Source organism: Papilio polytes, unplaced genomic scaffold (genome assembly GCF_000836215.1).
Source record: "Papilio polytes unplaced genomic scaffold, Ppol_1.0 DF824270.1, whole genome shotgun sequence".
Lineage (NCBI taxonomy): Eukaryota > Metazoa > Arthropoda > Insecta > Lepidoptera > Papilionidae > Papilio > Papilio polytes.
In genome coordinates, this window is record NW_013524934.1 from 678,499 (window position 1) to 688,357 (window position 9,859).

The 9,859-nt window shown below is 31.0% G+C and overlaps 1 protein-coding gene across 2 annotated transcripts in view; it reads right to left on the reverse strand.

The window, feature by feature from the left end:
• LOC106105382 overlaps positions 1 to 8,963 on the reverse strand; it is a 24,921-nt gene extending 15,958 nt beyond the window's left edge. For both annotated transcript variants that reach the window (XM_013285684.1, XM_013285676.1), the window contains exon 1: positions 8,730 to 8,963. The gene's annotated coding sequence lies outside the window, so the exon portion shown is untranslated. The remainder of the gene's footprint in view (positions 1 to 8,729) is intronic.
• Positions 8,964 to 9,859: the final 896 nt, after the last annotated feature.

Sequence of the window (9,859 nt, forward strand, 5' to 3'; positions counted from 1 at the left end):
AACACACATAAAAAAAAAAAAAAAAATATATATACCGACGAATTGAATACCTCCTTCTTTTGGGAAGTCGGTCAAAAAACAATAAACTAGTTTCCGGTATCCGAAACAGTAAAAAATAGTAAAAACCACAGAAAAGTCTAGAGATAACTAAATGCAATTCTTTGAAGAAATTTTGTAAATAAGGAGTACATTTTACAGAAATTACTATTACTAGGTCTCGCCCGTGACTACTTCCGTATTGATTAAAAAAAAACATACAGACGAATTGAGTACCTCCTTCTTTTGGGAAGTCGGTCAATAAATAAGTAGCCTATACTATCGAGACTATCCTCTATATGCATGTCAAATGTCATAAACTTCGTTTCAGCAGTTTAGGCTACAAACTCAAGAAAAATCCATCCATCTAAACTTTCGTATCTATAATATTAGTAAGATATAGATACCATTTTTTCAGTCTGCATTTGAATAATTAACTTTTATCATGATTTCTTTATCTCATTATTTAATTACGTAACTTCACGTTATTTTTCTATTATATTATGTTATGTTGTAAATATATAAACCAGATTATTGTTCCGTTATTTAAATACAAAACATCCCCGGACACAATACGATGTGGAATCCATTTACGTATATAAAAACATACGTTATGATAAAGTCAAGTTTACAAAACACAACCATTTTAATTTCAAGAAATAATATAGGTATCGTATTTCATAATTTTTCCGATTATTAAATAAAACTTAAATACAAAAACACTTTAATAATCCACTTCCTAATAAGGTTTTTTGTAAATTCTATATTCGCAAGTTGGTTATTAATAATATTTGCTGTAACCACTAATTGACTCAGAGCCTACCTAAGTTAAAAGTGACGCTGTGCCGACCCTCCGTAGGGATAAGGGCAAGTTGATGATGAATGTTTAAGAGGTACATTACAACTGAACTGCTTCAGTCCTCACATTGTACCTTACTGTGTATTTGTTTATAGACCTACAAGAGTATTTGACCTTTCTGGGAACTCATGTTTATTTCTGTCTACTATATTATGATAATATAGTCGTTATTAGAAACAAAGACAATTGAATATCCAACTAGAGAGGATATTTATGCAATAATACGGAAGTTCTAACCAATACACCACGTCCGCATACGTGCAAGATTACATCTGAAAGCTTTAAACAAAAACAATTGGTATTGTTGCTTTATAAGGTGCATAATCGAATTAACTTTTCAATTGCAAATTTAACCATTTACTGCTTACTTCTCATTTGATAAGCTTAATAAATATAGAAATCTAAGTTGTAAATAAAAAGTTTGAAGTAGCTTAGAAAGAAATTAAAATACATGAAAAATCGTAAGCAATTTGTATGAACCGACAAATATGTAAACCTTTGGTAGATCACTTTTATATTTACTTATTACACCTGAAAAGTGGACCTGAAAAACCTGAAAAAAACAAGCTAGTTATAACATCACTTTCATGCACGTCTTACGATTATTTTTAGCAATCGATTAACGTGGACGGAATCGATTTTGTTATCGGTCAATTAACGGGGTACGTGTTTCTGTTACGATTACTCGAGTACGTTGCAAACCAGCATGAGAATGCACTCGATTACGTTATAAATAAAGAGGGTCCTTACGAAGTAGAATTTAGTGATTGTACATACATGAGCCATACTTGTCCTGAATTCCAAAACACGTCTTAATAACCGACCTAAGCCCTATGTTTGTACGTACACTGATTTCTAGAATATTAAGAAAATTCCTAGTCAAAACTATTACAATAAAGCGTAAACACTCACTTCTTTTTTGCCTAAAATGTCAGCAATTACAGCATATTTTTTAATAATCCTTTTTTTAATAAAAAGCCCTACACTTACGTCACGCTTTAGGCTATATAATTTCACGACATTAAACTTAGCAGCACGGGAACAGCTAGTATAATTATAAGTATTGATGTCGAAATTATCTTGAAAAGACAAACCTCCTTTCGTTGTCTTATTTTCCAACAAAGAATAAAACAGATGGTGCCACAATCATTTACTATTTTACGATCGCGACTCCATCCGCGTGGAATATAAAAAAACAAAAATTGAGTAGCCTACGTGTTCTTCCAGACTATCATCTACATCTATGCCAAATATCACCGTTCAACCGTTTAAGCTACAAACTCGTAACAAACATTCATCCATCTAAAAATTTATATTAGTATGGTTTCTTGGCTATTTACCGCATTTAATTATTCCAATAAAAACTCCTAATTTGATGCCACTGTCTAGTTTTATTAGCATGGCTTTTGTAGTAAATAGTTTATGGAGCTAGGCTTGTTAATACGATTAGTACTATAATGTTGGTGGCATGCTGAGTTATGGCGTCCAATTCGGACTGGAGGGAGCGCCCGTCAAGGAGAAAGTTCATGCCCTCCAAATGCCTACGGCCTTTGCGGTATTAACTTTATAAAAGGAAAGTATATTTTTACACTAGACAGAAGATAGAAAAAAAATACTTTGTAGGCAGGCGCGGACCTATAGTCGGATTTTAAGAATTTTCAAAGATTCTGGATCACTCTTCGATAGGAGTTAAGAGTGCGATACATTTCGTCTAGTGACGATAAATATGATGACGTCATAAAGTCAAATGAGTACGCGATGCGACAATAGCCATATCAAATAAAGTTATGTCTGTTGATACAGATGCGACATAAAACACCTTGTTATATCAAATGTCATGCATAAAGGTAATACTAGAGTTTATTAGTGAGTCGCTTAGTATCAAAAATTTTATTTCTTTAGTACATAAATATTTATAACTAGCAGCTGCTCGGGACTCCGCCCGCGTGAATTTATAAAATAATGAAAAATATCTCACTGATAACGTAGCTTTTTAATGGTGAAAGAATTTTTAAAGGCCCAGTCTTTGATATATTTCAATACTTGAACAAAATGCAATAGTTTAGATGGATGAATGGATGTTTGTTTGAATTTGTAGCCTAAGCGGCTGAAGAGATCTCCATGAAATTTGGCATAGATGTAGAGGATAGTCTGGAAAAACACATAGGCTACTTTTGTTTTTTTTTTTACTTTCGCGCAGAAGGAGTCGCGGGCGAAAGCTAGTTATAATATAATGATAAAACTCGAAATATGTAGAACAACTTAACATAGAAATCTGTACCTGTAAGATATCAGATCATAATACGCCAGAAAATATTTCTAAAATATCTAAGAATATTCTGCAATGTTGTCTACTATTCAGCATTGTGGTACAGTAAACAGTAAACATTGTTATGAAGAGATATAAAGTACTTACATGCTATTGTAAAATACATAGGCTTTGGTATGCATAGACCTTTCAATATAACAAAAATTTAATATAATATCTTAAATGTAGACCTTGCCATTTCAATAGATTTATTTTAAATTTAAATTACAATTATATAATAGAATATCCGAAAATTCTGTACAGTTGAAGACATCTTTGTTGAAAAAATATTTTACGAAATAGAGATGCCATTCTATTATCTTTTAAATCAAATAAATCTTTATAATCTATGAGCATAACTAGGTTAAGAAACTCTTAGCGTTGTTATTCTCAAGCATTTATTTTAATAAATGAATTAAAAATTTCGGCGTGTCTAAACATTTGTTGTTCTGCAGACATATTTGCATAAAGATAACGCTTGCGTTACAATAAAGAGACAATTACATTGGTCCTGAACGTGCCCACATCTTGAGACGAGAAGTTATTCATTGCTCTACTTACTGCTAACTTGATTATTTAACTGTCATTCTAAGAGTCATTTTAAGGGTACTTAAAGAACCCTTAGTGTAATTTCTTGTTTAACCAGTATACTTTAATTTGTTCTGGTGTGTTCCTTGGAGATCCTGGAACCTACGTCTATGTCACTAGAGGATGACCACCGAGGGGGTTTTAGTAGGTTAAATCCGTGCCTTGCCCCCAGAAGATTTCCCCGTGACACCAAAAAAAATATACTCTAATTTAATTTTAATTTAAAATACTAATGTGAAATTTAATATTATATCAATAAAGTGTCCAATATCGATTTCTTGTTACAAAACTAATATAATTCGATAATCAGATTTAAAACACAACTTATACTAATATTGGCTCTAAAGAGTATTATAAGTTAACTTTAAAAATGCATTTTTTTAACATAGTACTAAGTTAATATGTAATTAAAAGGTTAACAACAAATCGCACGGTCTTGAACCCCAGGAGACCGGCTGGAACTGAACTTACAATGTCAGCGAATCAAGGTAAGGCACTTCGGGTGCTAGTTTCATATTAACGCTAAAATATCAACTATTTTATATCAAAAACAAAACATTTGGATGTCCTTGGAATTTCCTGAAAATATATTAAACAAGACACCATGAATATCAAAATAATAAGCTTAAGATCGGCTTCCACGGTTACTTTAACACTTGTACAAAAATATATCGCCCTTCTAATTATCTTTGAAAATAGAGGCAATGATATTCAATTGTCACGTAGACGAATTTCACGGTTATTTAAAAAAATGCTTAAAAGCGATTATGAACATAAGCATTCTGAACAATGGTCCACGACAAGTTTTTGTGAACGTAATGAAGATCGAGTTATATAAAGTCAATTATAATGCAATTAATGCGGTACGACAAAATAACATTGACTCTAATGTAAATATTTATTTTCTCTATTAAAAGTTATTTCCGACCTATACTTGAATTCCTATTAAAGCTTTTAGAGCTAAAATAGCATTTTAAAGAATGTTATTGAAACGATTTATAAAAATAGCCTAAGTTAGAGGTAATTAGGCTTTACTCAAGTGTTTTAAAAAGTTAAATCAGTAATAATCGAACCTTAATTACAATTAAATCATACTTTCAAATCGATATTATAAATTCGAAAATTTGGATGGGTATTTTTTACTACGTAGTTATATCTAAAACGACTTAACGAATGTCGATAAAATTTTGCTTAGAAGTAGAACATAATCTGAAATAACTTATAGGCTAAAACTAAATAAGTTATAACTACATTGTAATGTTCAGTTTTTCAATCCAATTTGCCTTATGTATATCAACATAAGATTAGAACTTCTAGACCTTCGAAAGGTATTTAGTATGCAAAGCACACATACAAAGGGCTTTACACATTACAGTAACAATTATAAACGCCTTTGATGTTGCCTAACACCAGTGGTGTAACTCGACATGATACACACACAAGTGTCAAACGTGGTATGAATTTTAAAGATACTGAATAACCCTTTTTTATACGTTAACCAGAATATATTATAGAAAAACTAATGAAATGCTTGATTCCTAAAGTGGTTCAGGTGGACACGAGTGCCACACGAGTTGCCTACAAGAGTTCGAGAAAGTCTGTTTTATTAATTCTTGTATTTGACTTTACATAATGTTTATTAATATAATCTAGCTTGGATTAGTAGCGAATAAAAATTATCTTTATTTACAGAGCACTTTTTAATCCTCAAAGTAACCACAGTGTTAATATCTGCAGAGCAGAAAAACTTATCTTATAATCTTATGACCAAATTGCCCAGCTTTATTTCGAACTAAAAATCAAAAACATTAAGTACCAAAACCACTAGGCGTAGTATAAAGTCAATAAAACCGTGATAAAGATTATTGTATTGGCCGAGAGTCGGCGCCACGTCATACAATTTTAATGACGTCTTTATATCAAAGTAGATAACAGTTGAAAACGAACCGTGATTTAACTGAGTTTCCTGATGAAACTCCTCTCTCTATCACAATGTAACTAATGAACAGAGACCACAATATGTTGATGTTAAGATGTTTCGACTCTCTATTACTGTTCGAACATTCTGTGAGATCTCTGATTTGGTCGTAGGACTAGATTTTTTAACTGTTTAGGAAAAAGATCATTGACCATGGTAAATCTCCGAAAAAGGTAAAATTGTTATTCTGTAAACATAATAAAAGTTTGATACAATATAGACAGATATTTCGATACAGCACACTATTTGTTAACTTAATTCTATATAAGTCTGACTGCATTCTCTTCAAGTTATCAAATTGTTCTAGAAATATTCTGTCAATTAAAGTACAAACATAAACGAATAATACAGTGAAAAAACTCCAAAAAACCAACGAGACGAATAATGTTTTGAGATTAAAATTTTCTCATAAGTGCCAATTGTTTTCAAAACATCTAATGACTTGTTATTCCATCTGCGAAACACTGATGGGAATTCGGCTTCTATACAAGGTAGCGCGTCAATAAAATCTTCAATTATTAACTGTACATATAATCGAAATATTAATCAAAAACCTCATATAATGTGCTATTTGATAAGTATTTTTCAGTCTCGGCAGATTAGAAATAGAAGAAGTTCACTATTGAGCTGTGACATACAAACGATCTCGTAGACGGAACTGAAAGCAAAGACTGCCACGAAAGGAAAATATAAATCCCAGGGTTTCTTTTTTGAAAGGGTTACCTAATTACAGTTGGTAATAGTTAAGTATTTATTTAATAAACATAAGTAGTGTAAGTTTTAAAATAATTTAAGTATACTCAATAAGATCAGAGTGTTTTATTTATGTTTTTTTTGTCTTTTTTTTAAATTTCTCCTTAGACTTAGATTACGTTTTCGGTGACCGAGTGTAATGTTAAAAACAAGTTTTTTTTTTCTTCTCTTCTGTTCGTGTTCATTGAAAACCGTCGCTTCGGTATACACCACAGCGCCTGCTGAACGAATTTCTTTTCTTTTTTTGAATAAATTTATTTCTTTCTTTCTTTATTTCATTAGACAGAAGTATTACTTAGTAAGTACGAACGTGTTACTTTGCCTTTTATCAACGTATAGTTTATTTAGGACTAATATTACGTTCAATCAACATGAATTCCTTTCCTGTATTTTTAGCATAATCAACTTAAAATTAAGATCCGGTGTTAAATGAGCGTACAAACAAGTTTTTACCAAACATATAAATAATCGTACGTCAGAAAGATACTTCATACGTAAGCATGTACCACTCATGTAGCACTTATAAGTGTATTAGTTGTTCTTTAATAACGAATATTGGAAAGAAATACAGCAGACATAGACAGTAATCATTCTTTAATATTATAAATGTGAAAGTTTAGATGGATGGATGTTTGTTAGAGTTTGGCGCCTAAACGACTGAACGGGTGTCGATGAAATTTGGTATAGATGTAGAGGATAGTCTGAAAGAACACATAGGGTACTTGATTTTGTTTTTTTTTTTTAATACCAAGCGGATGGAGTCGCGGGCGAATGCTAGTAATATTATAGACGTGAAAGTTTAGATGGATGGATGTTTGTTAGAGTTTGTAGCCAAAACTACTCAACGGATCTCAAAGAAATTTGGTATAGATGTAGAGGATAGTCTGGAAGAACACATAGGCTACTTGTTTTTGTTTTTTTGTTACCACGCGGACGGAGTCGCGAGCGAAAGCTAGTTGAGTAAATATATAAAAGGTATAATATTTATCTAAAAAGCATTTATTGATCGACAATTAGGCAATATAGCTGTGATGGCTACATGACTCGCAACATATATTTTAGGCACGTAACTAATCAAAAAATCAATTGTGTACTAGAAAAAAAAATTGAAATACATATGAATAGAGAACGCTAGTGATTCGTTATGTAATATTCCTAATAAACAGAAAGTAAAAATAATTTGATGCAAGCTATAAATTCAACAGACATTTCTTTAGAAAAGTCGTTGATACCTAAAAGTTTGCCACCCCTGGATAAAAAAAATTCAAAAAAACTTAAGTGTTGACGTCAATACAGATTATATTTTTTACTGTCATCAAAACAATGAATGATAGTATCAACTTTATTATACAAAATTATACTTAAATCGTTGATACAATAAAAAGTAAGATCGTCTAAAAACATTAACGACTTTTTTTAAGCTAAGCGACAAAGGTCTTTCGGAGAATGCCAAAAGATTTTTAACAACAAAAAATCTTAATTCCCTTTAAAAATATTTATTTAAATTTTCTTATCTATCAATGTTTTCACCAATATTACTAATGCAAAAGTTTAAATGGATGGATGTTAGTACATGTCTCCAGAACAGTTCAACGGATTTCACTGTTTGCCTTGTTAGTCTGGAAGAACACATAGGACATAGACTACTTTTTTTTAATCCGCGAGGTAGGACTAAAGGTAGCTAGATACTAGATAATAAGGTTTACTATTCAAGTAGTATCCGTACTTCATAATTACCGACTTTAAATAAAACATTTGTACACACACATAGAAAACCTTTTGTAAAAAAGTCATTAATGCCAAAAAATAACACTAATCGACTTGTAAATCATAGTTTGACGAAAATGTTAGTATTTTTTTTATTTTATATATATTTACATGGAATATTAATACAGATAAACACACCGAAGCATTATTATGCCCAGCGGTTAGATAACGTGGCTTTTACGCATCAGTCCTTTACTTCGAATTCGACGTTAAACCGATACAACGCAAAATGTATTATTTTATTACATTTGTAAAAGAATTACTAAAATGTGTACTAGTTAACTGAATTCTTTTACTAAGAATTAATTGCAAATTATCGTTATTTTTTAAACTTTCGAAGAGTAATGTATTTTTATAATAACACTGCTTACAAATAAAATAATATAACCTATTAAAATTTAAATTAACACTTTCGTAAATAATTTAAAAACTTTACTCACCTATATTTTTGCGTGTGAAAAAAAAACTCTAAAAAATTGAACACAGCACTTTAACAGTTATCATGTAAGTTTTCACAATAGTAAACTTGCGAAAGAACACTGAAATACACTTATCAGATCACCAATAATTTTATCACTTATTACGATATGACATTTGTCAAATTTCCCGCCAACAGAGTTGCCGCGCGCGCGTTTGTCGACGACGCTTCCCTGCTACAGACTGCAGACACCGATTTACTTTTTTTCTGCACACCACGGAGGTTACATGTAAAGCCAAGTGCAAACAAAACATGTCGCTTCAGAATGATGGTTTATCTTCTAGAGACATTAACGGAAACATTTATTCAAAATTTTGGGAAGTAAATTTTATAAAATTCTACCCTTCACTTATTCTCGTGCGTTTATTCTCATGTCTCTGCGTGTTTGTAATAAACATGTCTTTTCTAAGCCGCCTTTGTTTGTTTTTATAGATGGACAGCATTAAATATAAAATAAAATAAAACAAAACTAAATAAACAAAGGCAGAAGAATCATTGGAATGAGAAACGCAAGACCTTGATAATGTTTTTTTTTTTCTTATTCTTATTTAATAATCAAGAATTTGGCAATAAAATGTTTATATTACTGACAACCGTACCAAAGGAGTCGCAAAACTAGTAGAATAGATAGTGTTAAAAAAAGATTACTTTCTTTATTTGTTTTTAAGTGAAGTTAGTTACAAAACATTTATATTAAACGTTTTGTCCAACTATAACGCCATCGGCTTTCAGTTCTCTATTATCCAGTACTCTCTAGAATTTCAATTTGCCTAATTGTTAAACGTGGATTATTATTTTAATGAACAATAATTAAACAAGTCACTGGTATTCAAAGAATTATCCGTCTTTAAAGAAGTACCACATTAAATGTAATATTCCCACGATTTTTTACTTTTAGCACGTCACAATTAACGATATAAATCCAACGAAAAACATTTTGGCACAACTGTATTTGGTACTTAAGTGCACCTTAGATTTAAAAACAAAATCATGTTTTTTTTGTAGAAGGCAAACGGGCAACTGTCATTGATAATTGTCATTAATTGTAACAGGATGCTGCATAAATAATTAACTGTGCTATTCTCCCATTCT